This window comes from Drosophila simulans, chromosome 3R (genome assembly GCF_016746395.2).
Source record: "Drosophila simulans strain w501 chromosome 3R, Prin_Dsim_3.1, whole genome shotgun sequence".
Lineage (NCBI taxonomy): Eukaryota > Metazoa > Arthropoda > Insecta > Diptera > Drosophilidae > Drosophila > Drosophila simulans.
Genome location: NC_052523.2, coordinates 16,905,917 through 16,919,489, shown reverse-complemented (window position 1 = coordinate 16,919,489; position 13,573 = coordinate 16,905,917). Strand labels below are relative to the sequence as shown.

Genomic DNA, 13,573 nt, shown 5'->3' with positions numbered 1-13,573 from the left:
CCCATGCGGAGTTTGTTGACTTCTTCAACAAAGTGTGACTAAACAAATTAAGCCGAGAACCGAGAAATGTTGGGGAAAAGCTGAAACGGGGGGCAAATACGAAACAGATCAGCAGCAACAGCAATACAACAAAAAATATAAAAAAAAAAACCGAAAACCTGGAGCGCACTAAATTACAAATTAAGTAAGGTTCGTACCTCGCAACATCAAAGCTGAAGCTTTTTGAGTGTGAAAAAAAACGCAACAAAACACGTAATACTCGGTAACAAGCAAAGCCGATTTCACGCACGAGAAGAACGAGTGAGTGAGGGAGATGGAAATGGGGATGGGGATGGGGATGCCACTTCCATTTATGAAAACTGGAAAATTGTTGGCAATAAATGGAATATCCATCACCATCGTCATTATCCTCTTGACCATTATCAACCGCATTCACCCAAATGGGCACAAGACAACATTCTTCCTGTTTCTGCCCACCGGAGTTAGAAGAATCTAACGGTTCATGACCGTAGATGCTGCGCACTGAAGAAAATTATTTCTAGGAACATATGTGTATGGCTACAAAACTACCGTTTTCTGCTTGACAGCGGTTACACTGAAATAAATATGTTGGATTGGGTATGAATAGGAATAGTATGACTTGAATAGGAAAAATAAAAATCATACATACATATGTGCTTGAACATTACCCAATTTATCATGTATTGCTTTACTTTAAAAATATGAATTTATTGTACAAAATATATATTCGATTATTAAATCTATGGAAAGAAGTTTCTTAATTATAAAACTACTATCGCACTTAATAATTAATACATGATTTTATAATTATATACCGATTTTTTCAAGTGCAAGAACTGCATTTAGCACAAATCCGAACCGACAGCCGCAACAACTTGTTGCCATAAACATGTTGCTGCAACATGGCATCGGTAATTAAGCGGTAGTTTCTAGTTACGCTGCTCTCACGTGATTGTGTTTGTTTGACTATATTATTTTTGCTTACTTTTTTTTTCTAGCTCAAAAGTTCATTGCACGGATCACATGAGAAATTAGCACAGCGAAAGAAGAAGAAGAGGCTGGGCTCCCAAGAAAATTATGCAAACCGCGTCCAATAAAGAGAGAGAAACAGAGATAATAGCGATCTCTCAGTCGCAAAACCCCGGCAATGACATTCAAAAAAGCTGCCAGTCAAGCTGCATCTCTCTCTGTTTTTCAGCAGCCCTCTCTTTCGGATCGAGCACCTTTTGTATTCCAGTCAAACCACTTTGATTGGGAGTTCGTTCACCGCACGAATTACGTTCGGATGGCAACAAAAACCATATGAGATCATTATGATCTAAATCATCGTCATTAGCGTGATCGGGTTCTTGGCCTAAAAATATTTTCTGCCTTCCACGACCTGCCTAACTGCATTTTGGCCAGAGCGCGGCCAACTCCTTAGTCATCTCTTTCTTACGTTGCAGATTTCATACTTTGTAATAGTGGAGTGTAGCTATAAAGCTTAGTTCCTTGTGGTTTGCCGTCTTATGTTTTAGCAATTAGCTACTAAGACTAAAATTGCATGTTCGCACAGAAGGTGATTAATTTGAAATGACTGCCTTTATATGTATGAACTTTAGGGCATTTTCCAACACGGTATTGGCATGCCCTTTTCTAGATAGGATAGTTAGAAATTAGGTAAATAAATTATTCTTGAAAAATTGTGTTGTATAGCACGATACAGTTTTTAAATGCTTTCCATTGATTGCTTAAAACCTCTAGTAAACCCTTTGTTCTAAATTCAATTTTCCCCTGACATATTTCATTGCATTCCTCTCTATAAATTTCCCCGTAAACTAAGCGTATCTATGTACATACATACACGGTTTTGTTTTGTAAAATAAATTCGTTTAGCCTGTCAAGGGCCTATCGATAACGTTAAGTCAACGCCTGTATGCGTGTGTGTCCATGTTTTTCGCCATGTATTTCTCACCCACAATGCATTTCATTTGCAATTCACACTAAAGTGAAGTGGCCCAACAGATACGAACGATGGGGGCGTACTACTATCAGAAAGGGGCGTGGCATCGGGTGGCGAGCGCGGTGCATTGAAGTTTCAAGTGTGTCAGTCAGTCGGTCGGTGGAGTCGAGTGTTTGCCTCCGGCTGGCAGGGTTGTCAGGTAATTGAATAACGTCCTCAAATAAATACGAAATATGTATTCCACTTTGGTGCAACTTTTTTTTTTGGAACAGTCGGTTATGCCGCAAAAAGGGTTATGCAAAAAGTTTTGTAGTTGGCTTTTGGCCAAAGTTTAGATAGGGATTATTTGTGGTTGCACAAACCATTTTGTTTGCTAGGCTTTGGTGAGAAGAATATATATTTTCCGAACGGCTTTTGGAGATAATAAAGAACGTATTTTATAAAATTCGCATCTCTTAATTAATTCTAACTGTGTTGCATCACCATATAACTAAGAAATATGTAATAAATAAATAATTATTTATATTTTATATAGTAAGTTTTATATTATTGCCATGCTCGACAATCTTTTTCAGTCTGTTAACTATTATTTGGAGTTTTTATTTCGCTATTCATCAGCTGGTGGCAGCCAACATTCATTTGTCTCGTATCCATTCGATCCATTCGCCCTGCTGGCATTCATCGGATGGCATATCTAAATTGAATTTATAATAGTTGACAAGACAAGCACCCGCCATTGAACCCACCCACCTCGGTCGCTTGGTCAACCAATTCAGAGCAATTCTCATTCATTTACTTCAATCACTTCTCACGTTTTTTGCTTTTGCAGCCGAGCGAGAGGAACTCTGCCAGCCAGACAGGCAGCAGAAAGAGTGAAAAAATGTGGCGAAAATTAATTAAAAATCAATTTGATTTTGATTGTTGACTGTGGATGCTATCCCCACCCCTCTGTTAACCCATCTATTTGTTCTTGATTCCCCTCTCCTGGCCGAATGTTTAATTGACATTTGGTACAATGTTTGACATTTTTGCTCCACGAATTGAATACGATTTGTTGTTGTGACGTTCTCTTTTTTATGATTTTTCAATTATACAATTTTTTGTTTCGCTTTCTTTCGATCCGTCCAGTTGGCGATATGTTGTATGCTCGCAAAAACAAATCAAATTAAAATAAAAGTACACTTTTAATTGAATTATTTTGCTAGAAACGTATATAATCGCTTCCTACGTATTTACCTATAATTAAATTCAATTCAATTGGAAATGCTTAAAAAAAATGTGTGAAACATGTGAATCATGAAAATTGAAACGAAATTAGTCCAAATGAATTATTGCTGAAATTCGCATATTTTTCTCAACGTATTTTTTTTTTTAGTCGTCCATCTAACAGACATTTTCAATGGCACCAAATGCAATTTTGATTGCGCCAAACACGTAGGACGCAAAATGAAAATCAACATAAAAAAGTGACACGTTTTTCAGGGATGTTTTGAACAGAACTGGAAGGCAGCCAATGTCGAGTTTCAGACAATGCAAATAAAATGAATGTAACAGCCAAGAGTAGCCAGTCAAAAAAATGTATAAATGGATTGATAGGAAAATCGAAGTTTCAGATGCTCTAAAATAAATCAAAAAAATCTTAAGCTATTTTCAATTGCGATTGTAGTTCTTAGGTATTTCATATGTATATGAAATGGTATTTTCTTTTTAAGGGAAAACCTGATTAAATAGTATGATGCACATATAAATAGCAACAAAACCAAGTAAACAATGCAACAACTTTTATAATAGGGTAGAGGAATGAATACAATAAAGCCACGAAATATGTGACAATGAAAAACCTTTTGCTTCAATTAATTTCGAAATTGGCACAGACTCAACCGAGAATAACAGCCAAAAATAAGTAAACAAAAGCAGCTCGAAAAGGTGTCAACAAAAGTATTTAAATAAAGTGTATTTAAATCGCAACAATGTGAGTTGAATAACCAACAAGTTGAGAACGAGGCGTGATGAACAAAAGCTACGGTTAAGTAAACATTATGACGAAAGGTAATAATGTCGCACCTTGAAAACGCATTTAGCTTTAAGTTTCTTTTAATATAAGGAGTTGCATTTTCGAAGGCAACTTCTGTTAAATTAGCACACAGATTTCTTTAATTATCAAACTGTAGTACAGTCACGTACTTATCGCATACCATTTACGTTTCAATGGCTGCTTTCCCTCCATAAGTTTTGTGAAAAGTCTGTTTTCAATTGACAAATGACGAATAATGAGCTGTTTTCATTCACAGATGGCAAAAATGTTTTAAAATACCACACTTAATCAAGTTTACTGCAACTTACATTATAAAACAATTTATATTCTTGGGGATCACTTTTTTGAAAATCATATTACACGTACCTGTAATGATAAGAACAATACAAAATTATTAATAATAATTCTGACTTTAAAAATTGATGTTTACTGCATTTCATTCTACATTCTTTCACTTTGTATCCTTACTCTTAAGTTGATTAAAAATTATATCGCACTTAAAAATGTACCTTTTTTTGTGTTCATGCCTCATTTAACCAAATTAAAAGTAAACACGAAACGAGTACAGGCACCACAAAACAAAAAAGAAAATTAAAAGAAAATTCTCTACAGTTGTGTGTGTGTGTGTGTGCAGATTTAATCAGCACCACAAGTTACCCAACCGCAAAAAGTATGCAAAGCAAAATTATGAAAAGCCAGGAAGAAGAAAGGTAAACATAGCGAGCAAAGTGAAAGTGACACGCCAATGAAGGGAAAAATGAGCCTCATCAGCAAATATTGAAGAAGCATACTTAGTGGCCGGAAAATCAAACCGAACGCCCCCGAGCAGATGAGCCAACTCATTTGGAATTTTCAGGAGGTATTCGTATTCTCCTCTGCCTTTTTTTCTCCCTTCGGAAAATCCATGGGAAATGCTGAGGGAAAGGCCGGCAAATTTGCAGCAGCATTTCATTCTCGGCTTACTCCCCTTTTGTCTCTGCTGATGTCATTGGAGTAGCCTCAAATAGACCGCAACGGACCAGTTGACACATCCCATCCCATCTTATTGAGCATCCAACATAGGCTTGGAGCACGGAGAAGACGCACGAATTTCTTACTGTCCTTTCACTTTAGTGCTGACTGATTCAAAGTGAGTCCTGGCTACAAGCTTGTGTTTTTTCTCCATAAGTTTGTTGAAATATGTGGTATGCAGCCATATGCGAAAGAGTTCTCTTCAGACTAATACTTCTTAATAGGAAATTACTATCTTAACAATAAAATATCTAACCACTATATGATATATGCTGATATATTGTTATAATACAATAACATCATTTATGTTCTATATCATAATTAACTGCCTTCAAAAGCTAAAAAAAAACATCTTGTAAGGGCATTCGTAGTCCTATTAGCTTGCAATTCCTGTCCACACACACTGACACATTCGAGGGACAGGAGGCAAGAGTCCCCATTTTCCTTCGACTTTAATAACTTTAAGCAGCTACGGTCAATTTAATTTTCATGGCAGGCGGGCAGAAGACTGGCGGCAGTCGGTTTGGCAAAGGGACCCAAAGAGATGGCCAGAGGATGGAGTCTGGGCGACATGTATATCCTTGCATCCTTGGACAAGGCAGGCGACAATTTGAGCGAACATATGGAGAGGAAACGCTCACAGGAATAAAAAAAAAAATAGGAATAAAAATAAAGAACAAGAAAAAAACCAAGCAGCAAGAACATTGAAAAGAAGAGGGGTAAAAGTTGAAAGGAAAACTTGATTATAAAGCGATGACTTCACACTTTGCCGGACTACGGATAAAATAGGTTGGAGGCACCGGCACCGGGTGGTTTTAGGACATATAATTTTCCTTTGGCCAGGACAAGGACATTGTGCAAACAGAGGCGTGTTCCCAAAATGTGGATAAGCGGGGATGGGATGTCCTAGTGTAATTTAATACTTTTCTAATATGTAGTTGTCTTTCTCTGCGTCTCTCGACTTCCCTTATTCAACTTTTTACCCCATTTTTGGCAAAGAATTTTAATAGAATTGGTAAACTGAGATGGGTATACTACTCGTATGTTCCCCCATCTCTCTTCCTCCGTGCGTGATTAGATGGCCAAAAAGTAGGCACTGAAATTTGGAAAATATGCTAGCTTCGCTATCCCCATCCTTATTTCGCATACTCTCCCTCTCTCTGTCTGCACTAGGTCATTCTCAAATGGCGGGTGGAGCTTCAAGTGAAAGAAGGGGAAAATGACTGGCACAAAGTCGTCGCAACAGCAGAAAGTAAAGTCAACAAGTCGTCGAATCGACAGACTCTTTTACGATGTTTAAGGATTGGTAAAGGATTGGTGTTAAAGGATAAGTGATTGGATTGCTTAGGATGGTTATTTAAGTGACTTGAAAGCAGGCTATGTGGGTGGGCTTAAAAAAAGTCTGTGTAATTTGTTTATATGTGTATGTTTAGAAAAATTAACTAATTTCAGTTAACATTGCCACACATTTCTTTCAAAATATTGCAATTACTTTGCACCTCTCGCAAACCATTAGGAAAAAATTAAACAAACGTTACGAGAGTGGTTTTCTTTTGCTATTTTCATAGACTGGTTACCGTCATGCCTCAGGCTACGTGTCACTTTTCGCAACAAAAGCCACTATCCTCAACATACAATAGCGACAATTTGCCAAAATAACAAGCACTAGCTGAAAAAAAAAATGCCGAAGCCAAAAATAAAGTCATGTTTAATGGCGCACAAAACACGCCGTAAAATGGCGTGAAGAAGAAGCACAGAAAAAAGGAGTGTTGAACAGTAAAAAAAAAGTGAATGCAAAGTTATTTGATTAAGTCACTTAAGACGCGGCAAACGAAAAGTTGGAAACGGCAAAAGAACGTCCTTTGGCAGGACTACTTTGTAAAAGGAGAGAGCACTGCGGAAAAAAGGATGCTCTGTCACAAAAAAAAAGTCTTTTCCCAAATTCAAAAAAAGTTAACCAATAATCAGATGAAATATATGCATATTGCTGGTTGAATATAATTTTTAAAAGGTATTGCTCTAAAGCTGTCAAATTTTGTCGAGTGCACAAGTAATTCCACTCAGACAAAGACAGGGACACAGAGGCTCAGGGCAGACGTGGGATCTCCACTCTGCATGTAATATTGACATATTGAGCAAACGTGCGGCCAGGCCAAAAGTAAAATTGGCGCAGAGAAAAGAAAAACCCATCGAAAACGCAAGTGCAACAGAGATATCACAGACAAGGGGAACTGAGCTCGCTGGCTTTACCCCCTTTTTTTCGAGGAACGAACAGACAGGCGAGACTTAAAGGACTAAATTCATATTAAAAGTGCGAGTTCGCCAGACATGACAAGGATCGAAGAAGATAAATAGCGAGAGAGCGTTTCGCCAGTGGAGAAATCGGGGCTTTCTTAAACAAAATATATATCTTTCCACGTAGTGACGAAGCGCACCAGGAGTTCGTACACTCTGTGACTAATAAATATACACGAATAAATAAAAATCCGATCATAAAGAGTATTAAAATTGTAAGGAAAGCGAAGGATGGAAAAAAATTATAATAATTTTAATATTTATTTAATAAAATCGATTTAATTTTATTTTTTAGTTAACACGCCACCATCTCAGTTAAAGCGAAAAACGCGCATAGTTGGTGGCGAAAAAAAGGGAATAATTCTGAAATATATTGCCAGGGACTCGACAGCATAGACGCACGTACACTCCTTTCCCAGCAGTCCTTCGTGACCCCCTTCGCTTCGCCCTTCGATAGCTTTGTCCTGTACCGGAAGCTGTGGGCAAGAAGAAGCACGAGCAGAAGTAACCAGCTTCGAGACACATTTTCTAATAATGCTCCAGCGTCACGTATTAATGCGTTTGTTTGTATCTTCATTTTACCCGCTGGCATTTTAATGTATTTATTTTTCTCTTTTCGCCAACCAGAAGGGGAAAAAGCTGAGAAAATGGCTAGAGAGAGAGGAGTCTGGTGGTTTTTTCGGGCATGTTTGAGCATGCGACACACTCGTCTGGATAATAATGAAGTACGTTTACGTGTAAACTCTATCTAATATGTATGCTAAAAGCTCCGCCAACCAAACCCGGCGAGAAAAAGGGAAAGGAAAAAAGTCACTGGGATAAGCGCGGTAAATTTTTCTATTATAGATGGGTTACGAAGAGGTGACAAAGGGGTAAACACCAGGAGTGGAAATTAATTAGAGCTCGTTTCGAGAATCGAGTGTGAGTTGCTGCCTTATCTCGAGAATTTGCGGCACTTGGACCAATGAATATGTGGAAAAATAGGTGATCGAATAAATAATGAGCGAGTGGTAGTGGCAAATGGAAGTGAATTAAGAATTAGGGCAAATAGAGCATCCACTATCACAGTGTTGTAAATTGTTTATTAATGAATATGTGTTTGGACTATATAATAAGTTTACAAATTTTAGTGCACACTTTAAATGCAACGAACTCACTGGCTGTTAATTTAAGCTCAATTCAGTTTGCATTAGGAATTATGATTTTGAATGCATTTCCACCTTTTTGGTTGCTCTTTTGATCGGCTTTTCCATGCCCAAATACGCTCTGGTGCTGTGGAAAGTCTAGTCCTGTGCCTTATATACACATTAATTCACTTTAGCATGAAAGCCACTTTACACTATTACCCGCACAACAACTCAGGGGGTGGCATAGTGTGTAAGGATGTGCCGTGGTTATTGCAAAACTGCGCAACGTGGAAAAATTCATCAAGCACAAAATAACATTGCATACTTTATGGCGCATTATGAAAACACACGCGCTAGACTTGAGTGTGCGGGTGGTTATGTTTCAAGGGGTGGCGGGGTGGCAGAAATTTGCGCTAAATTTACACAAAAACGTTTTAGAAAATGTGCACAACATGGCAACCCTGTCTCCTATGCTGCCCTTCTATGGCTCCCTTCTGCAGACACTTAAAACTGCAGGAAACGTTTGATAAAGTGAACATACACAAATCGGTTTTAAATATTTGCTGCTATTTAGATAGCAGTCTGTTTTATATCTTAATCATAACCCAGTTAATTTTACCTTTTTTCATTTCATATTATAATGGTGCTAAAAAGTATGCAACAGTTTTTAATAATGTTAAATAGATATTACTTGCTAAAACTAATATGACCACATTTTTTACACATTCGAGAGAACATTGAGTTTTAAAAACATTCTAATAATACTGTCTCTAGTTCTCTCTTTCACATATTAAAAATGTTTTTATAACCAAAAGTTTTTAGTATTCCCACCTATGGATAGTTTACTGTTTTGAAACCATGGAAAACGCAAGCTAGCAGTTAACCCCGAAAACTTCCACGCCCTTCTAACCCCAGACTATTCCGATGAGTTATGCAGATAGCACTGATGATGATGATGATGATGACGACGACGAGAACCAGAGACAGAAAATGTGGGGGAGTGCAAACAGAGCAACAATCATGGCGACGCGGACGATGATGATAATGAAGCCCCCGATAATGACGATTATGGTGGCGTCTCTCCAGCTGACGTCAGCCAGTACGAACCCCCCACAGCTCCATTGCTCCAACATTCGTGGGATATTTTCGCCATATGGCAGAGTAATGATAATAAACTCCTAAAAACACAGAGAGACGAACACAAGCGTGATGAAACCGGGGGAGGAGGATAAAGCAACAGGAGACGGGAAAAGTGTCGTCATCGCCTTCAAGGATGTCACTCGTTTCTTATCAGTGGGGAAAGAGCGAAGCGAGGCACCGAATGCAGCAACTTGGCAACTCTGCAACTTGGACTAACGCCCCAGATAACGTCAGTTATTTTCATTCAATTTCAGGAGCCCCCCCCACACACAAAACCGCAGAAAAGTGCGCATTTTGTTTGATTTCCATCCGTCAGACTGGTTGGAAAATTTCAGCAACAGTAAATCGCAACCAGAGCAGAAAATACTGGGAAATAACCAGAAACAAAACGTGTTAAATGAGGTAATACGATGTGGTTTATACAAATTCCAATTTATAACACAAGGTATTGCATTGCATACTTTTTAACAGCGTAACAATTGCTTTACTCTCTGAACTAGTATATGATTCTAATTTATCCTTGCTCAATTCCAATAGGTAATATTAAATCTAATTTCAGGGTCTCTTTAAAAATTTGCCATTATCTATCATACAATTTACCCATGATTAAGTTTAGAAAGTCTCCATTTCCTGGCCACAAAATGCATTAATATTTTTACTTAACTACTAACTAACAACTGACAAATGCAATTAAAAATGTGCAGATACAACTCAGTCGCCTCAATGCCAATAACAAGTTGGAAACAGAACACATACACGGAAAGCGAATACTTGGCCATTTGTTCTTGGATTAATAATTAATATTCTAGGAAAGTATTTCCACAAAGTGAACATAGTGGTTTACATAAAGTGAATTTATGTTTTATTTATATTCATAAATATTATTTAATTTTTTTGCCAACTATAACTAGAGTTTCTCTCAGTGGAGGACAGAGGTAGAGAATCATCATCACCAGAAGGACAGGGATATGGCCATGAGCGCTTGGCCAACGTTGCTCCATCAACTCATCGCCAGCCAGCATCCTTCGACTGCTCCTTGGTACTGCTCAGTACTGTACTGTACTGTAACTGCTCCTGTTCCTGCTGGTTTTTCTGATGCTTTCGCTATTGCTATTACGGTTGCTGTGGCCCCGCAGGCGTTATATGTAATTGCATTTTTTAGTTTTAATGGAGCGCACACAACAAGGGGAATAGGAACCCCGGCTGGCTAAAAGGGGAATTGGTTGGTACTGCGAACCGAGCTGAAATGAGGAACGGAAGCCGTTTCCCTTTGGCCAGAAGCTCTCTCGCTCGCTGCGAATGTAATTAATTTGTAACGTTTGATGACAAGCTTAATGGCCAGCAGTCCAGCTGGGTGGGATGATCGGGAGTGGTGGATGGATGTCCTCGTGGGTGTTTTGTGGGTGGGTGGCAGGCAGGAGAAGGCCACCGCCTGGTGCGTGTGACTGACTGGATTCCACTGCTGCACTGCAGCGAGGTATTGTATCGAGGGTTGGACCTTAATAGTTTTATAATTGATTCTGATATGATTTGGCAAAATGAGAAGGAAAAAAAATCGAAAAGCAAAGGTACGGCAAAATTGCAACATTAAATTCGATTTACAGTTCATTTGCGGAGGGTGGCGGGAAATTAAATTGAAAATTCAACCGAACTGAGGGGTTGCATTGAAACAAATTTAGGGGAGCGCTCTTAAAGGTTTTAAATGGAACTTCCCAATTTACTACTAAATAAGTTTAAGGTTCTACGCATAACTTGGTTTCACTTTATTTCAATAGTTCGCTGATTGCTTTAATTTAGCACCGAATTGCAGTCAGCATGTTACCCTAATAGACAGCGACATGATTAAAGCCAAGACAAACAAACTCGCAATGGGGCGCAGACACGTGCAAAATGAGTTAACAATTTGCATGCAAATCTGCGCCGACAAGTCGCCTAATGTTAACCCATTAAGGCCGTGAAAAGCTGTCGTCGCTGCCCTGAAATCAAATTGTCGCCGTCGCCGCCTCGTCATTGCAGATTTTCCAGTTCGTTTCGCGCCAACGTGGGGAAAAAAAGTCACATTAGATGACTTCCCAGCGATATCATAATGGGCGAAAATCTGCGCATTTTTCTTTCCCTCCTAATGATGCTTGAAAACGGTATTTTAAGGCTAATTTTTCACTTCAATCATTTCAAAATTTCTTTCAAGTCCAAACATTCTATGATTCAAAGTGACAGCTAGTAATCTTTCAACGTTAGTAAGGTTTTTAATTAGTTTTAAATTTGTTTCTATCATTTATTTTCTTATTTTTAAGTATTTGTAATTACTGCATCAATCAAGGTGGCGGTGTGAAAATGCTTCAGACATTAATTGGAATCGCCCTGCGGCGGCGGAGCAAACAAACCAGAGTTGTCAACTCCATCTCTATATATCCATCCATTCAACCAGCCCCGCCCCAAAAAACAAAAAAAAAAAAAGTGCTCAAGTGTTCCGCCCCGCCCCTTTTCACACATCAGTGCTATCATCGCGTCTTCTTCTTCATCTGCAGCTTCGGCTTGTTCTGCTTCTTCTACATGTCGGCAAAGTTTTTTGATATCATGAGTGTGGTTAGGTGCGCTGGGCGCAAAAAAGCAGGGGAAGGAGAAGGGGGAGTGGGGAGGTGTGGGGCCACTGAGGTCGGAGTGAGTCTACAAAAGTGTCACAGCATAAAAGCACAATCTATCCCCTACCAAACCCCTTTTGATACCAATGTGGTTCTTTCGCTGTGTGTCCACTCTGAAAAGTGTGAGAATTATGTGGACTGTGGACACGGTGGAAAAGGAACACCCAAACAGACACAACAAAAAAGATCCACACACACACACACTGAGCATTCAACCATTGCCGTGTCATTCACACCGAGACAAACTCTTAACGCTCCTTCAACTTATTTTGATACCCTGTAAAACATGCTGATAAACTTGCAAAGTAATTAAAGTAAACCGATCTTTCAGTTTTTAGACACAGAAATATTACTCAGAAAATATACTGAAGAATATTTCTTATTTTCCTGTTTTTTTTTAATTTTTTTTATTATCTAAGAAATATAAATATATTTCCAGCATGTTTTCAGCGCCAATTTAGAAAGAGTACATAAATCCCCTTAACTAATAGACTTTTTCTAACCAGCTCCTAGTATTTTTTTTTTTTCTGCCGACGAGGAAGATAGAGGACAACTTTTTCGTGCCGAGTTTTCGCAAACTCATTTATGTAGTTCTCGCTTCATGTTTACTTAAAGTTCAGCTCGAGTGTTGTTTTTACAAATTGTTATCCACTGTGTGTCGGTTTCGGTGTGTCAATGTATGCGTGGCTGTGCGGATGTGTGGGTGGCTTTTTTTTGGAGGGCGGCAGACGAAAATAAATGCAGACAGTTTGGGAGTCACTGTGGCAGTTTCAGTTCAGGAGTGACTCCGAAATTCAGTGTCGGCTTTCGGCTTTGGTGTTGACCTTAGTTTTTCTTTCACCATTCTCCCCCCGTCTCCCACCATTTTCCTGGTCACATTGCTGTGGATTTTGGTCCATGATAGTTTCAGTTTAGATTAGTAAACATTTCTAATTAATGTTGAAAAGGCGTGCAATTTGTTCAGCTTGTGGGGGAAATTCTAAAAATGCCAGGAATTGGATTTGCAGCATGAGGAGAAATCAGATAGCGTTGGGAATTCTAAATGGCCAGCTTCTGTTTGCATATTTTATAAAGGAAAAACAAAGAGTTGGCTGGTAAAACTATTTTACTACCTATCGAATTCATCACATTATGCAACCAATTTAAATATACATCTGAATGTCATTTGGATAATTGAGACCATCAGCTCAAACATTCTATTAACTTTAATCTTTGCCATAAACTTGCATTTATAACTTTTATCACACAGATTTTCCCGAAACTACAACTATAGTTGCCGACTGACGTAATCCAGTCAAGAAACCCATTAAAAACTATATTAACACCAGACTTGATTCACTCTTAGAGGCAATAAAAAATA

The 13,573-nt window shown here is 38.5% G+C and overlaps 1 protein-coding gene across 8 annotated transcripts in view; it reads right to left on the bottom strand.

The window, feature by feature from the left end:
• The window catches only part of LOC6728830 (maternal protein pumilio), a 167,366-nt gene that overhangs the window by 88,724 nt on the left and 65,069 nt on the right, over window positions 1-13,573 (bottom strand). The gene's annotated exons all lie outside the window — the stretch shown is intronic.